We start from the raw sequence: 23658 nt of genomic DNA, 5'->3' as shown, positions 1-23658 counted from the left end.
AGATCACAGGAAAAAACTTATACTGATGCCACTGGGTTTCCTAGCCTTGATCCTATAAGTTCAAGTGACTGAACGCAGCACTATAGACTTTTATATGCAAGTGATTCTACTAATGACAGGTTGCACCTTATCATTCTAAAATTCAATTTTTAGGCTGTAAATTCTGAGGCTCTGAAGCCTACGTTACACCATTTTTTTGTTCTTTCAGATTCAGCATTTGAATTATCCGTATCCACTGTTACTAAAAGGATGAGCAACAAAGTCTCAAACAAAGGTAAGGGATAGGCTGCTCAGATACAATATCAGAAATGTTCTGAAAAAGGGAAAAGAATTTACATGCCTCAGGAAGGCCCATACGATCCTTGGACAGGCAAACATCTCCTGACAAAAAACTCCAATCTCCACTGCCAGTCCTTAAATGGGGTCTGGAAAGGGGTGAAACTAGGCTCCCTCCCTTCCAGTCACTCTAGTGCATTTATATGCACCTGAGCTCCCCTGGGTTGACCCCACCTTCCCACCAGGTGCTCAGTCAATGATTCAAGCCATAACTCAGCATTTCCACTGCACCCCAAAATATAAATCCAAATCTGCTGGAATATGTGGAAAAGTAACACATAACCATCTTTTTTATAAAAATGATGCAACGAAGACCAGTAATTTCCAGACTCCATCTGGGAATTTGAAATATATCTTAATGGATTGGAGAGCACAATCAATTTCTTTTATGATTAAAGAGTTTCTTCTCTCAGTATATGCCGATTTCATCATTGAAAATTATAAAATATGCCTCCTGGTGAGGCTATGTTCCTCAATGAATTGAAAATGGTACGAACATGGATGACCTTAACACAGTATTACCTAATCATCCTGGAAAACTGTCTGATAAAAATAATAATGAAATAAATTTTCAAATACTTGTATCTGATTGCTCTGAAAAAATGTATTTGTTTATTTTTGTTTTGTTTTAAGGAAAGCCTAAGAATAAGCTGAATTACAGCATAAAAGCTACGTGAGCAGCATTGATACAAGAGGAACTACTTGTCTTTTGATAATAATGTACATAAGAAAAATATCTAAACATTACAAGTCTGGCATAAGGTAAAAATATTCATTTATCCAAATGATAGGAACCATTACTACATATATTCTTTGGTGCTCTCTACTATAATTTTGGAGAACAATGTCAGATAATGATCACCGTCCGCTAACTTATAATACATTACTGTAATCCGCTCCCTCACTTTCTCTGAGAAAAAAAAGCAAAACTTTTCACTTTTCAAATATTAAGCACCTATCAGGCAGACTTATCTTGTCATAAACAAATTAGCACTGCAAATCTGAGGATTATCTCTTCACTTTCTCATCCTTGCACCTTAGAGGTCAGACAAGCAGATCCCAAGACAATATATAGTACTGTGAAATCTCATGTTTTCGAGGTAATTGGGATTTAGTTGACGTCTTGTAAATGAAAAAAAGCTTTGCAAACTTTTTCAAAAATATGCTGAAACTCAGTTTTGTAAATTTATGTGGAATATGCAATACAAAGCTACTTCAAAGTCTGAGGGAAAGGTCTGAGGCTATCCACAGGCTTAATTTTCAGCATAGCACTTAAGTTTATGCTTCAATTTCATTGAAATGAAAGGGATTTAAATTTGTGTTTGAAGCAAACTTCCGTGATAGAAAAGCTTCCTTTAAAAAGAACTGCAATTATCAGTTTAGGTGCTTAGAAAACCTTTTGAATTAACTATAAAGTCGTTGAAATGCTGATCATCACACTCCTTTTCAGCTTTGTAACCTTGCCAATGTCTTTGTGATGGGAAAAAACAATGACTATCTAGCCAGCTCAGTACACTGGAATGTCTTGTGCAACCAGTTTTTTCTTCATTGTCATTTCAATATGATCATGAATAGATTTTAAAAGATCTTAGATAGGCTTATAATCATGCTTTAGTAGGCATTTGATTATATTATTGGGGAAAAAAAAAAAAGACATTCATAGTGTTTGATGATCTTTTACATATTTTCTACTAAAAAGCAATAATGCTGTAGGAGGAGGATAGATCCTTTTTGCTTGATAAGAAAAACAACTAAGAAAAAGCACTAAGTATACATATTTCATTTGGGGTAAAATATTAAACATCATTAGTTCAGTCAACCTACTCCAAACTTTAGAACATGAAAAATTCAACCCCGTTCACCAATTTGTAACTAATAACTATCCCAGAAATTATATACAGCAATACATTTCATAGATTTAATAAGATATATATTCCATACTAAGGCATTGGGTCAACAATGATGTGATCAAACATTCCAACACAAGCATCTCAAAGCTTCCCAAATATTATAAGCCAAATCCACTACATTAGGAGTGACTGAAGGAGCTGAGATTGTTCAGTCTGGAGAAGAAGAGGCTCAGGGGAGACCTTATTGCTCTCTTTAACTACCTGAAGGGTGGTTGTAATGAGCTGGGGGTCGGCCTCTTCTCTCGTGTGACTGGTGATAGAACTAGAAGGAATGGCTTCAGGCTGCACCAGGGGAGATTTAAGCTGGACATTAGGAAATACTACTTCTCTGAAAGAGTGGTCAGGCACTGGAAAGGGCTGCCCAGGGAGGTGGTGGAATCACCAACCCTGGAGGTGTTCAAGAAATGTTTGGACATTGTGTTGAGGGACATGGTTTAGTGAGAACTATTAGTGATGGGTGGATGGTTGGACTGGATGGGTTTTTTCAACCTTGGTGATTCTATGATTCTGTGATTATTACTATCAAAGTATACTGCTAAATAACTAGAAAAATAATCTTCCTTATCTGTTTTTGTGGGTTTTTGTTTTTGTTTTTTTTTTTGTAAAAGATCATTTCATTCACTTGGTGCAAATCAAGAAAACAGATTTGTATGGCAATTATTCATATTCTCTAATATATAATCATGAATCCCTTTTGCAGAATTAATTAACCTTCATTTTCACTTTGAAAAGATAGCTTTTAATGACTCCCCCAGATGATCTCTTCAGTGAAACCTATTGGGAATTAAGAAATCCTGCTCCTCTGAAAATATTATAGTTGGCAGGCTGTTGCAACTGCATAATCATAATGTTGCCTTACACTTTAAATTAAAAAGCCCTTTTTTATTTTTAAATTTCAGGCATTAAAAAAAAAAAGAAAAGATATTTGGTAGAACTCAATGTCCCATCTATATATGTAGGTTGCTCTGAAAGTAATGCCTTTTTAAATTTATTTCCATGGAAATTACTATAGAGAGCACAAATAGCACTGCTGGATAGAACAGATTCTTAGCTACAAAAAGTGATTTTTCAACAGTCACCACTACTCACTATGCAATTTTGCCAGTGACGAACAAGAGCCTTCATACCATGCTCATAAAAAATCTGCACTAGCTGAGTTGACCCACTGTTTCACAATGTCTATGATAGTTTTTTAATGCTAAGAAAGTGTTGCTCACACAGCCCATATTTCATCGTCCCAAACAGATGGAAGTCAAATTCAGATTATACAGTGGATGTGGTAGGTCAGTCCATCCAAGACTGGCAATGTGTTTCACAGTCTTCAAAGTAGTAATAATTGTGGCATAATTGTGTTGCAAATCGTGTTGAATGTTGGTGGGAAGGTTCTACCTCTACTGCCATACCACCACCACCACCTCTGACATCATGGGCAAACATTATAGCAGGCATTCCTTCTGGACAGTTCCCATACAAGTTATAAAACTTCTGCCTGTGTACTGAATATAGTAAGCCTTTTCATACAGTTGGGAACCCATGCTAGTTGAACTGAAAGATACTGAGCAACCTATTATAAAAAATGACACTAATAGTATTTATCAATGGTGTGACATCTGTTAGATTTTACATTTTCTGCTGCTTTTCAAACTGTACATCAAGCATGTACAAGAATGTTTTTTTCCCACCCTTCCTCCCCTATCACCATCCTTCTCTCTTTTCTCTCTCTTTCTGTTACTCCTTTAAACTCTCATAAAACTGGAGCAATTCACTGAATTTAAGTCATGTTAGAATTGCAGTGCTATCACTGATAACCTATTATGGACCAGTGGGAGCTGAGTTCTGCCAGCTGGCTCTGCTGTTAATGATTTCCTAGCCTGAGCAACATAGTAAATTATGCACGTATTTAAAAATGCCTGTGTAAAGATTCTACTTAAACTGGCTATCAAAGTAGTCTGGACAGTTTCTTGTGATGTTTCAGGAAACTACTTGACCACAGATGTTATTATTTATTTTTTCTAAATAGGGCAACTGTCATAAAGAACAATATGTGATGAAACGTGTCCTGCAGAAATAAAGTTACTTCAAGAAATTTAGTGCCAATAATTCTGACATGACTTTTACAGTGACCTTACATTGCTTAGTAATCTTTGAAATTTAAAACTAAGATCATTTTCATATGATGAAAAGAGAGATATTATCTTTTAACTTATTCAATTGTTTTGAGCATTGCTTTGTCCTGGCCACATTGTTTCGAAAAGCGTTCAGGTTTGGATCTGTCAAATGCATACTTAAATATTCTTAACTTTCCAGACTTTATGATGAGTGAGACATTTATTTTTTATCAAGGGCTGCAGAAATCTGGGAACAGTATCATTATGTTACTTTTCATTAGTTTTTTTCACCGAATTTTAACAGGGAATGAGAATGGAGACCGTGTATCAGCTCCAGAAGTGAAATGACAATCAAGTGAAAGATCAGCTTAGTGTTAGAACACAATATGTCCAGATCAAATTGAGTTTTTAAATTCCTGAGAACAGTGTAAGGCAATTCTCCCCCAGAGGGACAAAGAAAATAAAATGTGTGTGAGGAAATGCTATAATAAACTGGTAATATATTTCCATAGGGGATACATAGGAATGTTCCATACATCCTCCTAGTGTTGCAGTAAACCAGACTTAACAGCAGAATGTAAGTCATTTCCATAGTGAAAAAAAAAAGAAGAAAAAGAAAAAAGTAAAAAAAAAAAAAAAAGTAGCTGCATAGCAAGGATGGAGGCCCAGACTCCAGCCTGGGTTTTCTGTTGAGAGATGTCAGTGATGCCGTTACTGCCCAGGCTGAGTGATTGATGTTGGCATAGGAGGAAGATCAGAACTGTATTGGTCAATTGGCTGAGTGGTAGACACTTACTCATTCACAGTCTCAGAGAACATAATGCAAGCAGAGTAAGCAGCTCTGCTGACGTAGAAATCTCTTGTGGTCCGAAAAATTGGATAGTCACAAAGAATTGGTTCTTTTCATTGTTGTTTTTTTTTCTTGCCTATAATTTGCATCAAAATAAACTAAAAGTATTTGGCTGTTTAACATCCTAAGGAAAAAAAGAAGCAGATTATTTTATAGATATTTGGACTTTAAAGCAGATTTTCCAATTGGCAGGAAATGCTTTCTTTTTTATTATTATTATTATAATTTAAAAGAATTGTTTAGTTTCAAACTGGATTGGGTCACAACCAATTGTCTCTGATATTTCTAAACTCTAATCACAGATTGGGTAGCTACTCAGAGGAACTGACTCTAACCCTTCACCGCTAATATAATCAAATAATGGTACCCCAGGGGCTCCTTACCACGTTGTGTTAGGGCTGGAGACCTAATGCTTAAAAAGTTCCCACAACAGTGCCTGACCTACCTAGTGATCAAAGAGTTTTGCTCCTAAACTTGTCTGAGATAGCAGAAGTTTTTTGAACCATAAATAGTGCAGACATTCTGGCTTGAATGAATTAGCACATTTTTAAAATTTAAATCTCTTTTATTCATAATGCTTTCATCCAATTCTAATATGCTTTGTATCCAGCTTTCAGAGACAAAGATTGTGTTTTCTTGTCTAGCTTGCTTTCTGTGCCTGGTCCATTTGGCAAACTTCAGGCATACTTAACACCATGCAATGACTCCCCTCTTCCTCATAGCCTCATGACTGGAGCATCTGGGTTGCAGGAAACATCTGCTCAGATTTTCTTTCCCAGCGGTGATTTGATCCTCTCCCCCATCACAATCTCCAGCACTGGTATACTCTAAAGAGGTGAGGGAAAGGAAAAAAATACATACATTTGTACTTTTGCACACTTGTTGCTCTTAAATTTTACTTTCCTGTTTTACATTGTGTTCTGAGGCAAGTCATTCTCTTTATATAATCTGTATAATGCCACTATACCTCAGCTGTGTTTAATTCCAGCATAGAGAATTGCTGGAATAGAATTAAATACCATCATAGAACACATAGAGAAAAATAAATCTAAGAAATTCTTTCTTTCAACATATGTTAATTCACAACCTAATGGATTCCCTTCTGTTTTCTGCCCCTGAGGTATGGGGATTTATTTAAAAATATTTAAAAGCAATATTTAGTAAATTTTCTAACCCAGTTCGTGATGAGGGGGCATGCTGAAATATAAGGCTAACTACAAAATGGATGATCTTAGCTGATCTTCGCTGAAATAAGTGAATGCTAGTAACAATGAAGCAGTGCTTCTTCAGACACATTTCGAAAACTTATCAGTAAAGCTGTCATATGGTGAAAGTGAGTATCTTACACAGAGTTTCTTCCTTCCTTCTCCTCCCTACTGCTTTTAGTGTGTCTGGCTTTGCAGATGCTCACTAGTGCTATTGGTCAACTTGGAAATACAATAGGAATAGACATTAATCAGGCTACAGGAGACAACTGAATTTCTGGTTATCAACCCAGATTGTCAGTAAAGTTATTCATACTAGAGGACAGTTTTGGTGGGAAAGCTGTACAACATGTGAAGAAGAAAAGGTCCATTGGCCTGGAGAGCTTTTTCTCTTGGGTATAAAAACAAAGAAAAACATTCTTTAAACTGTTGAAGAAAAAAAAAAAGTTACTTAATTTTTGTCAAAGTACTGATTATGGTCAGTGAGTAGAAATAAAAATCAATAGATCTGATAGTCCTAGTATCTATCAGTGCTTATAACTACAAAGGAAACACAGCTTTTCGACCAGTGAAGTGAGAAATCACCAATACTTTCTGATTAGAACCATATCCTCAATTACTACATTCTGTGAATTTTGTTGTGCTTTTTTTAACATCCTTTAATTATGTCATGATATTCCCTCATTTATTACCTAAGGAATTTATTTTCAGGATTAAGTCATTTTAAAAAAGGAGAGACAAATGTCAACTCAGCAATGGTTAGGTAAGGTATTTAGACAGTATTTTTATAGCATACTGAACCAGGGACCTTCCCTGAGTTTAAAAATTAGGTGAAAGAATGAAAGCAACTAAACACTCGGGAATAATGCAAGCACTTAACTACCAGCTGCTAGAAGTATACAGTACAGGCATATCCAATCCAGAATTTCCAAAGAGAAACCTGATCACCTTATTTACGCCAAATGCTGGAGGTCAATTGAATTAAATGATGTGAACAAACAGAGAAAATGAATCAGCTGTTAAATGATATATAGCTATAAACAAGAGATCATCTGGCACTCCATCAACAGCACTTCTGAGTACAGTGTCCTACAAATGAACTTCCCAGACTTCCCTAAAAAAATGACATGCCTCAGGTTGAGACTCTGAAATTGATCACATACTGCTTTACCATGTAAATTAAATCCAGCTAGCACCTATGTGTAGTGATATTTTATTCTTTACTTATAACCTACAAAGACATAAAAATATATACTTTTATTTATCACTTTGTATTAAAATGTATTAAAGTGTAAAATTAAATATTTGCATGTTTATATTAAAAATAAAACAGAAGACCCTGAGATAGTTTCAGTCAAAGTGGTCAATTTTGAGGAGATATACAGATTTATCCTCTCAGTGACCACAACACTTCCAAGCTATCACTTTCCGTGCGAACTCTGGAACATAGCATGATTGTGATATCAGAATGGACAGAAAAACATGCAACTATTGAAGGAAGAGATTTGTGACTGCCAATATAACTACTTTCATGAAAAATTGAGCTCACTTTTAAACAATTTTAACTACATTGCTATTTAATCAATTTCAATAGCATTTCTTGGTTTACATCAGATTCAATCTGAACCTTTTAAAATTTTGATTTTTTTTTTCTCTGTCTCTATATTTTTCATATTCTTAGCAAGATTCTTCCATTATTGAATATAAGGTTAAAGTTTTTGTATATTTAAAGACAGGTAAGGATAAAAAATAAAGAAAATGACTTTACTACTTCAGGGGTTGTTTATGTGGTTATTTCTTGTCCTACCCATAGTAGGTAGGACATCTTATTATCAAAAAACTTTTCATCATTAACAATGGGGAAATGATTTGCAGAGTGTCAGATTTTAGTTGTGGATTTTTTGTTCTGCTTGAAGAATATATCATGATTTCTGCATATATTCTATAAAATTTTCATATATTATTCCATGCTCTGAAAAAAAAATCTAGAGAATAATTTTACATAGTTATAGAAAAGGCTGGGAAATTGAATTTCTTTTTCATGGAAAAATCTGAAAGTTAAAATCTCATTTTATGTTCAGACCTTATCTGAAAGAATCAAAATAGGACCCCTGAGCAATCTTTGTAAAGTATTTTGTTTTAAAATTAAACAAAATTAGTCTCTCATTTTGTCTTTTTTTTTGTTTCAGACGTTACATTAGTACTGTGTTTGATTATATTAATAGAAGTAAAAAAAAGTGAAGCTTATTAAAAAGAGATTAAATTAATCTCCATTAACCTCTATTAAATGAAAAAAAAAAAAAACCAGCATATCCTATATACATTCTGCCAGAAAATTTGAAATTGTGATGTGACATAAAACTAAAGCGTGTTCTTCTGAAATGCTTCCTACGTTTCAAATTCATCTTGTAAGAATAGTTCTAACACCAATTTTTTGCTTAATGATCTTCTATGTTTTATGATCTTCACAGAAGACCAGAGCTAAACCCAGAGCCCACCTGAAAAATCATTAAGAATGTAAACTAATATTTGCAGGAAAAGTAAGGATATTTTCCAGAATGTTTCTCCATTGCTGGTCTAAAGTAAAATGTACCGATTTTCACCGATTACAGAGTCATCTCTTTAAGCTGTCAACTCCCTTTGCACACAAGATTAGCTTTATTCAGAACTCTCTCAAAACAGTATAAAGTTTCAGTCTTCCAATCAAGCAAACTCTCAGCTGTGCTTCCGTAAAAGATCAAAGAAGCACTAAGGCAGGTGGAGCCAGCTCCAGCAGTCTATGAGTATGCCATGAAAAGAAGTCCTTGGGACTCACTTCTTATTAACTATCATTATATACCAGCTTCTAAAATGTCATAATTCAAAGAACACTGAACATTTTTTCACTACTTTTCTAGTTATTAGCTGAAGTCTGTGACTGTAGATCTTCAAATCATTCCCAGACTTATAATAACTGTCACTTGTTAGGGAGAAGTGACACTCTTTATTTTAAGGATTTGGGAAGTTTTCAGTGTCCTCTATAAAGTTGATTTAACTTCTGGGAGATGAAAAAGATACAGACATGATGAGCATCTTATGAGTTAAGACTGGAAAAAGGGAGGTATGCAGAAGTACACTTTGCCCTGCATTTGTTCTCTCAGCACAGTGGCTTGTTCTTCATTGCTATGAATCTCCTTTACTTGCTTAGTTCTATACATGTCCTCTGAGGTATGGAAAGCTATTCTTTAGAATACAAGAGATGATTTTTTTTTTACAAGATCTCTATGCTTTTATTTGTATTCATAGTTGATTATGACAGATCATTTAAAAAGACATATTGCACTGATCTCTTCCCTCTGTTTGTAATATAACAAAATTCTATGTTGCTTTTCTCTGAAATACTTATATTCAGCTACTGTTATTTTTAGAAAAAATGCACACAAATGTAAGGAAATGTTATCATACTTATCTAATATATGGTCTTAACAACAACAACAAAATAAACAAAACCAAAATCTAAAATAAACAAAACCAAAATCTAAATACATTAAATTAGCTTCTAAATACAAATGAACAATAAGGTGCACTAATTTCTTTATGTGACATCATGCAGAAAGAGTAATTTCATCTGGAATAAAACCAAAACCGCCAGGGGTGCTTATCAACAGTCTTCAGTGGAGGAAATGATAATTTTTTATTAATTTTTTTTATGCAAAACAAACTAACATCAGTTGTTTTTACAGCTCTGATGTAAGATCTCTCCTGCGGTACCTTACTGTGTCTTTAATCCATTTTACTAAACCCAACAGCAGGTGTGAGGCAACTGAAAACAATGTACAACTGCATCATTTTGCTTCCCTGTGAACTTCAGCAATTTACATTCAGAGAAATTAGTTCGAGGTCAACAACACTCTCATGTTAACAGGCTGTTTGTCATGGCTGAACATTAGCCAAGGCCATTCGAAGCCTTAATTTGCTGAAGTATGCACACAATCTTTTTAAAGAAATGCTAACAAACAAGCAAGCAGACAAAACCCAGCAGTCCTGAAATAAGTGTTACTATCCAAAACAGTTAACTTTGAAGTTAAATGTTTATTTTTATTGCTGGGACTAAGGAAAATGAAGTTGCTAAAATATTCAGGACAATCTAGCCTCTTTACAAGATGCAATACTATGCTTTGTACACTCACAATGCTCTAGGCATACAGGCTACAGAAGTCTGTGCAATGAGATCAGCTAGATGTCATGCTGCTTTCAAAAGGCTCTGAATTCTTCAAAACCAAAAAGGATCAGCTTCATGACAAAGCAGGAATGTGACAGCCTTGACTGTAGGGTCCACAGCCAATTGAACTCTTTGACTCCATATACTGTGTTTCCACAGTCCATATATAACTGCACAGGATGGGTGGGATGTATATGATTAGACGACTTCCATATGTCACTAGTGAAAGTGTTCTGGACTACTCAATACTCTTGTGCTTGGACTAGATTTCAGCTTGTTTATAGGTACAAGGAGAGCTGAGTGTTTGGAAGCTAGAATGGTGTTGAGCCGTATAGAGAAATACAGGTTAAATCACCCTGGCTAAGAAGGATGCAGCTTGGAAAGAGTAGCAAGGACAAATGCTGACATTTTTTAGATTTGCAACATAGAACTAATGTACCTGGTGACTAAAAGATCTCATTTATGCTATACAACATGTTCAATGCACGGCGGATGTTTTTCCACCTGAGTTCCAGTCCAGGTTCTCATCCTTTTATATCATTTTTATGACATCATCATCTTGTTCGGTGTCCATCAAAGTCACAGGCTGGGTAACTGATTCAGGGCTTGCCCACATCTCTTGAAAATGAGAGATTTTTCAGGGCTAGAAGAATTTGTCAGAATGGGAGTAAACGCTCATTCACCTCACATATGAAGATGTCAAAACACTGCTTTTATCTGTTATCTGGCACAGAAGAAAAATATTGGAGCACAAAGAGGTAGCGAAGTACCCAAATATGAGGTACCTTTAGAAGTGCTTTAAAATTGTTTTGATTTTTAAACATTCTCCTATGAATTAATAAAACAGCCAGTTGATGCTGAGTAAGCTAACTTTGTATTCTGCTTTGTAACATTTACAGTCCCTTTTCATTTAAGCTAGATTCCATTCAGTTGTGTTCAAATGTAGTCCAGATGATTGTCCTCTGCAGACTGTTAACTAAAAAGCCCATAAAATACAGTCTTTAGCCCAATTGGATCTTTTCCATTAATTAGACTGCATAATCTTCTAGTAACAAAGTAATTCTGATTTTATAGATTTCTTATATGAAGACTAATAGTTACCCATTCTGCTTAAGCTAACATATACTTTAGTATGGATTATGAACTCATCATTAGCAAGAGAAAATGGTAGCACTTTCAACAAAATTGATACTGACAAGAATTCACAGTTCCCTTACATTTACTTTTATTAATGATAGTTGTATAAATAAATTACTTTCACTAGGTTGAGCTGGCTCAAACATTCTGACTCAAGAAACCTATTTGTGCTAGACTTGAGTCTGTTTTTCATAGACAAAAAGAATTCAAATTCCTCTCTGTGTCTGGCTAGAGTAATTCACTAATGTTTCTTTGTCATATTTTTCATGAAGTTTTGGCAAGTTCTTTGGTATTATCTGTTCTTTCTTGCATCTTTCTTTCATTCTTTTTCAATAGATCCTCGAACGTATAGAGATACTACACTTTCCATTTCTTCACTACTCTTCTATTAGAAGATATCAAGATAGATTTACAAACTGAAGAATTTCCCTAACTAGTATCCATATATGTTACACTAAGGCAGCAGTAAAATAATCAGAAAGTTCAGAATGATTCAGTAGATACATGTTCTAGATCTTATCTTGTATAATAAGAAGGAAAGACAATATCTGGAAAGTTAAGAACTCTCAACTGTAGAATATCTTCTGTTTGTTTCATGTCTGCATACACATACACACTTGAGTTTGAGATTCTGTAACTAAGAACTGAAATCTTTCCATTTAACTATATCACCACTGTCTTTATGAATAGTTGTATCACAAAACAATAATATATATTTATACATAACATATCTGTTAAAGCATCTAACATTACTTTAGATAGCTCCCTGGGGTTAGTGAATTACTTCTAAGGGATCAATAACAGACAACTGAAAAAAATTAAAAGGTTTATCAGCAGACTTTAACTCCAAAGGGACCTATAACTACAGTGGGAAACTAAAGAAACATTGACATGTTGCTTCTGCAGTGGTTAACAAAATGCTTCTGCAGTGGTTAACAAAATTATATTTGCAGCATTCATTGAACAAAGTCTCCCATTATCTTTCTCAGACTTTAAATGTCATTTTGATATCAATAAACTACTTTTCAGTGTAGCAGTGTGGGGCTAGGTAACCCCACAATGGCCGGGGAAAGAGATAGAAGTTGTTGCTTTCATACTGTACTCTGCTAAGATAATCTACCTATAAATTGTTTCTTCTCTATATAAATTAAAATATATGGGGAAACAGACAGTCATATCCTGAAATTGTTCACTAGTCCAAGTAAGGTAAGAATTAACTGCCAAATTATCCTTCTGAATTCCAAGTCAGAAACATAATTACATTAAGATGTTGGGGATCTACTATAATCTGTTGGAAGATCTTCAGCATTTTCTTGAGCATTTGAAGTAAATGTTGTCACCAGAGTAAGGTCTGTACAAATAATACTGCTTAGTAAAGGATTATTTTATCTGAAAAAGAAGGGAAATATTGAAAAAAAATGACTTAAAGATCAGTGTAAGCAAACAAGATAATAAATACAGCCAATCTTAAATGCTAAACATCATTGGATGCCTAGGGACCTGTTGGATTCTCCATTTCTCAAATTAAATTGAAACAATTCATCATGACTACTTTAAACAGAAAATTGAGCTCAGTGGAAAAATGCTAAGGTTTGGGTTTTGTATATGATCAAGATATCTGTTTGTTCCCTTTCAGAATATTAGATTTTGAAATTTGAAATTGTAGAGTAAGGTTGTTTTAGCACAGAATGAAAGACTTGTGTTGAGGCTTCACTCAAAGGATTATGAAGGATTATGAGTACAACTGGCTTTTAGGAAGAGGTGTAACTATAGAATTACAGAGGGATGATTTGGAAAGTACCTCTGAAATTCACATAGTCTCACATTCCACTAGGAGCAGGCTTACCACCAATCCTAACCTGTTGCAAGGCTGTATGATCATGCAAAATATTTTTTCATAATGTCCAATACAGTGTTTCTAAGCTGCAACTCTAGACATTGTCCTTTGTTAGCTTGTTGTTATTAAGAAAAGTCTACAGTTTGACTCTATAATCTTTTTAGTTATCCTTGTAGACAATTAGACAACAATTATATACAAACATTGCCCTTTTATTTCTTCATTAAACTAAATCCCAGCTCCCTCAATCTGTTTTTGCAAGCCACATAGTCTAGGCCTCTGACCATGTTGGTTCTCTAGCTGGATCCTTCTGTGTATGTACCACATACTCAGGAACCCAAAACTGGGTACAATACCTTAGACATAGTCTCACTAGTGTCAGGTAGAAAGAAATAATAAGTCTTGTGACACGATGAATGTCCTTTGTGATATATAACCTGATGTTGTTTACATTTGTAATGAGAGATCGTAGTTGGCTGTTTTCCAGTCTGGCTTCCATTGTAACTCGTGGAACCTGGGGCAGCTACTCAGCCAGTCACTTCCCAAACTGTATGAAAGTACATGTCTTCCTCCTCTTCAGTGCAGAACTCTGCTTTATTCTTTTACCTTGTTTGTTTTTGTTTTTTTTTGTTTTTGTTTTTGTTTTAATTGAGACTCATGAGCATTCTGTTGGCTTAATCTTCAAGTTTATAAATATTCCTTTAAGCTGAGACACTTGCCAATCATCTTGTTAGCCACTCTATCCAATCTGATGTCATTTGTAAATTTTCTAGGGCTGTACTGTCATTTACAGGTCTCAATAAATCTTGACCTGAAGAAGGAATGCTAATTTCCTTTCTATGATGACTTTAACTGGGCTGCTGTTTCTATTTGTTAATTTAAGTTTCCCACATTTGTTTTCCTTTCCTAAATGTGGTTTCAAGTGTCATAAATCTACGGTGAAAAGAAGTGAGATCATGTTACAGCAGGCTTTCAATTTGCTTCTTCATAAATTGAGAGAGGATGTAGACATGAGTAGGTGTCAGCACCTGGTATCCTTTACCTTTATCTGGTAAAATAAATTTTTGTTTAAGGCAAAAGACTCTCTATTCAACGCATGCAGACAGGTTTGACAATTTGTCTAAATTCTGTAATAAACCACTTGTATAACTGTATTGTTTTAATGATCCAGATGAGTATCCAAAAGGAATGTCTCTAAAATTCAAAGTCAGCTGTAATTTAGTGAAGAAAAGTTATTTTCATAGGATGGCCTGGCTAGAAAAGAATCTCAAAGATCATTTAGTTTCAAACCCCCTGCCATGGGCAGGGTAGCCAACCACTAGACCAGGCTTCCCAGAGCCACATCCAGCCTGGCCTTGGATGCCTCCGGGGATGGGGCATTCACAACCTCTCTAGGCAAGCTGTTTCCGTGTGTCACCACCCTCTGTGTGATAAACTTCTTCTGAATATCTAACCTAAACCTTCCCTGTTTCAGTTTAAAACCATTCCTCCTTGTCCTATCACTATCCACCCTTCTAAACAGCCATTCATCTTTCCATTTATATGCTCCCTTCAAGTACTGGAAGGCCACAATTAGGAATCCTCTGAGCCTTCTCTTCTCCAAGCTAAACAATCCAGTTCCCTCAACCTTTCTTCATAGGAAAGGTGCTCCAGCCCTCCAATCATCTTAGTGGCCTTCCTCTGGACCCATTCCAAGAGCTCTGCATCTTTCTTGTTGCTGAAGACCCCAGGCCTGAACACAGTACTCCAGATGGGGCCTCACAAGAGCTGAGTGGAGGGGGACAATCAACTCCCTCTCCCTGTTCGCTACTCCTTTTTTAATACAGCCCAGAACACAGTTGGCCTTCTAAGCTGCAAGCACACACTGCTGCCTCATGTCCAGCTTCTCATCCACCAGGACCCCCAAGTTCTTCTCCATAGGGCTTCTCTCAAGGAGATCTTCCCCCTTTTGTATAAATACTTGGGATTGCCCCGGCCCAAGTGCAAAACATTGCACTTGACATTTTTGAACGTCATTAGGTTCACGTGGGACCACTTCTCCAGCCTGTCCAGGTCGCTCTGGTGTATCAATCGCACCACTCATTTTTCACTACAAAATGCATTCTCCATTGTAAATTAATGGAGATTAAATCTTAATTAAAATCTATTGAACATGTTAAGGAAACCAATATGACTAGTTAGAGGGAAAATAATTTCTAAAAATGTCTCCTATATTTGAGAAATAATGAAGACTACAAGAATAACTGCGTACTTGTTATCTTATAAAAGATTGGCATACTGGCCCTTCAGCTTGTCCTTATAGTAAACTCTGTTTTCCCCATTATCCAGGCAGTTATTTTTATAGAAACTTTACAATACCAAAACTACTGTAGGTACTGCATGGAATACATGAATCAGAAATTCAGAAGGGTAGGCATTCATTCTCAGGTTATTCCTACCATTTTTCAGCCTCAGGAGTCATCTGTATGGTCCCTGAAGATGACACTAGACCAATCTTGAAGTTTAGACAGGTTAGTTTGCTCCATACAGGACAAGAAGTTCACATAGTGCGTAGGATGGTCTTTCCTCTGAGAACAGAGGCAAGTTTAAAAGGTACAAAACCTACCTTGTAGTGTGAATGCTACTATAGGCAGTGAATGCTGCCTTTTCCACCTTTCACAGAAACACAAAATTGCTGAAGAGGGAACGAACCTCTGGAGACCATCTGGTTCAAACCCTACTCAAGTACAGACACCTAGAGCAGATTGCCCTGGACTACTTCCAGACAGCACAATCTCCCTGGGCAACCTGTGCCAGTACTGTTGTCCACACAGTAAGGAAGTACTTCCTGTATTCTGGCTTGTGCCCACTGTCTCTTATCTTGGCACTGGGTACTACTGAAAAAAGCCTGTCTCTTTGCACCCTCCTTTCAGGTATTTATATACATGGAGAAAATCCTTCCCAGCTTTCTCTTCTCCAGTCAGAACAATTCCGGCTCCAGTTCCATCAACCTCACTTCATAGGACAGGTGCTTCAGTCCCTTAATTGCCTTAGTGGCCTTATGTTGGACTCTTTATAGTATGTCAATGTCTAACGGGGAGCCCGGAACTGGACACAATAATTCTCACTAATAATTCTCACCAATTCTGAAAAGAGAGGAAAGATCACCTTTCTTGACCTGATGGCAGTACTTTCCATAATGCAGTCAAGAATACTGTGAGACTTCTTAGCAGCAAGGGCACATCACTGACTCATGTTCAATTTGGGGTTCTCCAGGTCCTTTTCTGCAAAGCTACTTTCCAGTCACAAGGCCTCCAGAATGATCTGGTGCCATAGATTAATCTAGGCTCCTAGATTAGCTGTTCCATCACCTTCCCTGGGATAAATGTGAGGATTACTGGCCCATAGTTCCTCACTTCCTCCTTCTTGTCATTCTTGAAGATAGGGGTGATCTTTGTGGTTATGGTCACTTGCTATCCTCTTCCAAATCTTTTTTTACTATCATGCTAATGTGGCAGCTAGCATGCTTTAGAATTTGGGACGTTTTATGGCTATGCCAGATTAGCTTTTATCCCATTTAGAAGCATTCTTGATATAGCACTAAATACGTTTTTATAGCTTAGCTTTTACTCAGTGATGGCTTTCCAAAGAATGACATAATCTCTTACCTTAGGTGGGTTCTATTGCTCAGAAACTTGCTATTTAACCAGAATATGTTCAAACCAAATACAACGCTATAATTATTTTAAGAAAAGCCTTGAAGTTCTTTGAATAAAGAATCTACTATATTGTATACAAAATAAATTATTCTTTATATGCATCAGAATTAAATAAATACTTATTTGATTTTACAGAAGTGAAAAAGAAGTTTTGAAAATTACTCAGGCATTCAAATAATTACACAGCCCTTAAAATAAATGTAAAGGAAGCCTATCTCCAAGAAAGTCCTGGTGATGACTTTTGAATCATTGAGTCAGATTCAGATTGGATATGAGGAAAAATTATTTTCAGGAGTGGTGAGGTATTGGAACAGGCTGCCTAGAAAGGTGATGAAGTCACTTCTCCTGAGGCTTTCAAGAAATGTGTAGATGTTGCTGTGAATGACATGGTTTAGAGCAGTCACAGGCATGGGTTGACAATTGGAATAGATTGTCCTAGTGGTCTTTCCAACCTCAGTGATTTTATGACACTATGATTTACCACTGACATTCCAGTACCTATAGGCATTATTCATCACTCCTGTTTATGTTCTTCTGAGATTTTGTAATTCTGATGCATTTTTTATCTTGTTTTATTTGTCTGTTTGCTTCAACTAACTGACATCTAGAGAGTAGACTGAGTTATGAATTTTCTTACTATTACGATAGAGTAGTGAGAAGGGAAATAAGAGTAGGAGGACAGATGCCTCCTTTCTCCTCTCAAACAAAATTTCTCTTCCTAAAGGAAATATCATAGTTCGAAAATATTGCATAAACAATATTCTTTTTCAAGACAGTTCTGAAATCAAACTGAGACAGTTACATGACTGCTGGCTTTCTAGAGCAACTGCAGGTAAAGAATGCATGTAAAATCTAAGCAACTAATTTCAAAGATATTTATCCTAAATAAATATCTTTTCATTATATTTATCCTTTTAACTGAGAGTAGAGCCTTTCCACTGAAGAACTGTTCTAATGGTGTTTCTTTCTTTGTGGTCCAACAATCACTGATTAATACCTATGTTACGTACTGACAGCTTGGTGGGGAAGACAAAGCTGAAAAGAAGTTTGCCCTAGCTAATTAGGATTACTGTTCCAAATTTGGTGGGGATCAACCTCTTCTCCTGCATAACTAGTGATAAGACTAGAGGGAATGGCCTCCAGTTGTGCCAGGGGAGGTTCAGGTTGGATATTAGGAAAAATTTCTTATCCAAAAAGTGGTCAGGCACTGGAACGGTTCCTGAGAGATGGTAAATTCACCATTCCTGAAGGTGTTCAAGAAACAGTTAGATGTTGTACTAAGGGACATAGTTTAGAGGGGAAATATTGGTGGTAGGTGGATGGTTGTACTACTAGATGATCTTGGAGGTGTTTTCCAGCCTTGGTGATTCTACAATTCTATGATGAAATTATTTTTCTGTATTAGTGAAAACTTAGTAAATCAACAGTGAGGGATTTTTGTTTGCTGTTTTTTTTTTTTTAATTTTATTTTTGTTTTATTATTATTATTGCTATTATTATTTAGCCCTTCGGCTTGGCTTCTACTGGTTTTAAAAAGAGGGGAAGTCCAATTTGTTGCTTCTTTGTAGAAATGTAGGGAAGGTCCCTACTGAAAAATATAGTAATTCTAGAAAGTGGAAATACAATAAAGAGAAAAAAACATTCAAGATCAATAGCCTTTTCAAAATCCAATCCAGCATGAGAAAAACATTAAGTTAGCTTGGAAGAAGCTTTATAAAATCCTGATATGAACACTAAGTTCTCCTTATTGAACGATAAATTAGTATAATAATGCTCAGAACTGAGTGAAAACAAGCAACTGTAACAATCTACTGCATCCATTTGTAAACTAATCTACCAATATTGCTGCTGGCAATATGTTGATATGAGAAAATTCAATAACTGAGTGCAGAGAGAAAACTTCAAAATAGGTAGCTAAACATGTCAATTTCAGCTGCTATTGTGTGAAACTAGAAAGTATCATGGATGCGCTCTGCCTTACATGTGACACAAAAGGAAAATTGAAGAATATGTTTCCTGCTATTTAGTTTTTATTTTCATTATGATTATTATAAGCGGTAAAATAATTTTCTAACGAGGCAATTTATTTTTGAAGTGTCACTAGAATCCATTTGAAGATTGTTTTGAATTACTGTCCACTTTCCTCTAGAAAGTTAATTACATATTGAGTACGCTTAATATATTCTGCCATTGGCAGTTTGCTTACTTGTTGGACTTTATATTTGCTGCTGACAGTAACAAAATCACAGGAACATTGAGAACTTCATGTCCCTAAGGAGAGTTTCTGGTCTTGTGCCATAGCCAAAGTGCATGAAATATCACTTTATCCATCAAAACTGTGGAAAACAAAGCATGATAATCCAGCCCTGACTAGTTATTCAATTTCACCTTTTTCAAGCTTCTGCAAGAAGATCCCACTCTTTTGTCAGGAGACATATTCAAAACCCATGGAATCGAAGTAAGATCCAAATTCCACATTTCCCTCTGGTAATGAGGAGGCTATGCTTAGCTAGTAATCATTACTTAGGCATGATGTTTTTCAAATGATCATGCCTAAGATATACAGGGAACACCCTCACACAGAAATCTAATCTTCTTCCTATCAATACTACCTAACCAGAAACTGGCTTCTTCCCTGCAGCCAACTCAAACAGTCATCATATGACTAGTAGTCATATTTTCAGCCAAGATTAAATTGGATGAAGTGTTTAAAAAAAAACTAAGTCCATATACAAAAGCATTTGGATAGAGCATTTGCAAAGTCAAATGCTGACATAAGCAGACAGCTGGCTACCCACAGGCTGGGACTGGATTTTAGTTGTATCTTATTTTAAAATGCCTCCTATTTTGAATTTCAAATATATACAGCAGAGTGCTTACAATTTTATTATTATTATTATTTTGATTTATTTATACTAAGATGGAATTTCTTAGTCCTGATACCTCATATCTGCAATATACATTGGAATTTTCTTAGGTGAAAGCAGTGATCAAGCTAACCATAACTGCAACCACAATTAGTACCAGATTTTAGCCTGAAAATTTTGCTATTTAGCAAGTTGTAAGAATAACACTTGTTACATTCCCTGCTTAGCTGCTTTTGAATTATATTCACATTATTTTTAACACTTTTTTTTTTTTTTTTTAATAGATAAATACAAGGGCTTCTCTGAAAGTAATGGCTGCTATTTCATTATGCTGGCCCATGATGTCAGAGGTGGATGTTGGTTGTATGGCAGTAGAGGTTGAACCTTTCTGCCAACATTCTATTCCATTTTGTTGCTGTGTGACAGATGGCAGCAGAGGGGCAGTTTGACAAAATGGCTTTTGATGTGGAAGTGAGTATGAAGCAAAGGTGTGTTATTGAATTCTTTTGTGTGAAAAAAGTAACACCCGCTGACATTCACTGATGCTTGCTGAACACTGATGGAGACCAAACAGTGACTATGAGCACACTGAGGTGGTGCATGGTGAGTTTCAGGAGTGGTGACAGAAACACGTTACCAATCTTGGCTGCAATGCCTTAGCACAGCCACCATGTAGTCCAGATTTAGCACCTTCTGGCTTCCATCTGTTTGATGAAAGAAGGATGGACTGCATGGGCAACATTTTCCTAGCAACAACACTGGCATAGCAACTGTGAAACAATGGGTCACCTCCACTGGTGCAGATTTTTACGAATGTGACATGCAAGCCCTTGCTCACTGATGGTGAGAATGCACAGCAAATGGTGGTAACTGTGTTGGAAAATAGTTTTTTGTAGTTGAGAATTTGCTCTGGGAAATCATGTTATTGTGTTCTTCTTATCTGTTGTAGTTTCCATGGAAATAAATAGGAGGCATTATTTTAGGAGCAACCTACACAGTAAATGAATTCTACCATGATTAAATTCCATCATTCAAATAAAATGTATACTTAATAATAGTTCTTTACAAGCAGTAATTCGGCACTGAGTTTTGGTGGATTGTGAAAGCAAGCATGTATTGAAAACAAGGGCATGCAATCATCTGTCTAATTTTAGCTAGCATTAATCTGTAAAAGAAAACTAGAACTAGCCTCACATCTGAACCCTCTTCATAGTCACTGAGAGAAACTGTATTAGCAGGGTGACTGCAGTTTTGTCTGCAAGTATTCAAATAAGGCTACACAGAGACTGGTAACATAAGGTCAGTACAAAAAGGGAAAAAAAGGGATGAAATATTACTGAGAAACACAAAGTGACAGGATAGACAAGAGATGAACAAGATCATTTCATAATGACATTTGGTGAGGAAACAACAGCTTTACAAGCATTCCAAGACTAAATACCTAATAAACGGGCAGTTTGTCCAGAACTAAAGAATCCTGTGATCTCAGGATGGTGGAGTTACATACATAGATGTTGTACTTGCAGCATTCATATTTGGCTGTTATGCTAGAGCTTTAAATTCATCTGGAGAAAAGCAAATTCCCCTATAGCCTTATCTTCCTTGTTATAGCAGAAATGAGGCAATGAAGATTTAAAATGCTCAATAATTAAGTCAGCGGCCAGTAGCAGTCTGAAATGAGTGAACCGAGGTAGACACTAAATGATGGGCTTTTACAGCTATTACTAATTTGATTTGTAAGAAACTACTAAACACGATTCAGGACCATGAAAGTGATCTATAGCTTCATAAAGAATTGCACTGACACAAGGGAAAAATAAAAGTCTTTCCATGTGAAAGATGACTCCAAATAAGTATTATGACTGGCATTTTTTTCTGAAAGGCCTGCAACTTCAGTATTTATACTCTGCTTATAACACAAGTAAATAAAGATGTATTTTGTTAACATTGTGAATAAAGTTGTCTATTTTAAAATGCTGCAGTGATGAACGTGTAGATGTATCATTTTACATAGCTCCTATATGGTACCGTAAATAGTAGAGAATCAAAACTTCATCTGGTGTCAAAGTACTGTTGATTTAAATATTGTTATGCTTCTACAAAGTCCTTTTCTTTTTCTTTTTTTTTTTTTTTCTAAGTATCTGTTATACTAAATTGCAGTTGAACTTCTAAATCACTTTCAAATTTACTAAGAAAATAGTGTGAATGTGCTTAGTGAATAGCTGGTATTGTGTGGTGGAAACGAGGAAATAGACAGCTGCTCTAGCACTGACCATGGCTCTAATCACTGACTTTGAATCAGGAGAACCTGTATAAGGACCATTAACTGCTTTTTGATAAACTTTATAGATTATCATTCAACCTTAGGAAATTAAGGTGTTCATAGGAGGATGCAAAGAGGGCACAAACTACCCACAGCAAGTAATCAAAACACAAAAGCTACTCTTCATTCAAAGTAACGTAGGCCACCTTCATTTGAAAGCAATAGTCAATGTATACATTTCAAGTTTCTAGATATCAAACAGTATTCAACAATTCCACCTGGAAAATAGACTTTTGGAGTATGAAGGTGAAAAATAAGTAGGAAGGAGAAGAGCATATGAGGAAGATGTATATAGTGTGGTTTTTTCTTTCAATATTTAATAGAGACATTAAGGTCTTAAAAAGTTTAAAAATTGCAACAGTTTTGTTCTTGAAATTAACACATAATATCAAACTTTGAAATAAATTGCTTATTTATACTAATACCTACTCTTACTGTACTATCTCCAACCTCAACAGTTTGTTGGTGTGTAACTCTATGCACTCTAAAATTAGTACTAGTTTGAAATAGATTATAGATGATGATTATAAATTGGGGCCACATAAATGGTCCTAATTATTTGAATATAATAATATAAAAAATACTGTAGAAAACACTGAATATGGCTCTTCCATGCTTAAATTCACAAATCAGGAAAAAAAATAACATTCTAATCTGTATGTTGTTTTTAACCATTTTATATTCCAGAAATGGAAGTTGAGCATACTCTCTATTTCAACTTTTCTTCTAGACTTTTCTCTTTGTCTGTCTTTTGTTATATACAAGATTATTACTGCAATATAGTGTTTAAAATTGGGTTATGAGAGTGCCTCATTTTAAAATGCAATGCCACATGTAGTCATTAGAATGATTTCCTCTATTTTCTGGGTCCCTGCGTGCACTTTCTGGCACTTTCCTGTTTGACTGCAGAAATACAGTTTGCTGACAGTTTTGTGCCTCTGTTTACTGAGTTTACATTCCCAGGTCCTTCCTCTGCTTTCTGCAAAATACGCCCATTACATTGTTCCTGACTGCATTTAACCCCAGCACTCTTAACCTTGCACCTACATTTTCTTATATAGATAAGGAAGTCCTCCCTCTTTCTGAAGGGCTGCGAATGCATGGTATAGGTAATAAGAGTAATCACGTAAGAGTAATCCCTGGGCAGGCCATTCCAGTGCCTGACCACTCTCTGAGAGAAAAAGTT

This window comes from Phasianus colchicus, chromosome 2 (genome assembly GCF_987193195.1).
Source record: "Phasianus colchicus chromosome 2, bPhaCol1.hap1.1, whole genome shotgun sequence".
Lineage (NCBI taxonomy): Eukaryota > Metazoa > Chordata > Aves > Galliformes > Phasianidae > Phasianus > Phasianus colchicus.
Note: the sequence above shows the minus strand (reverse complement) of the source record.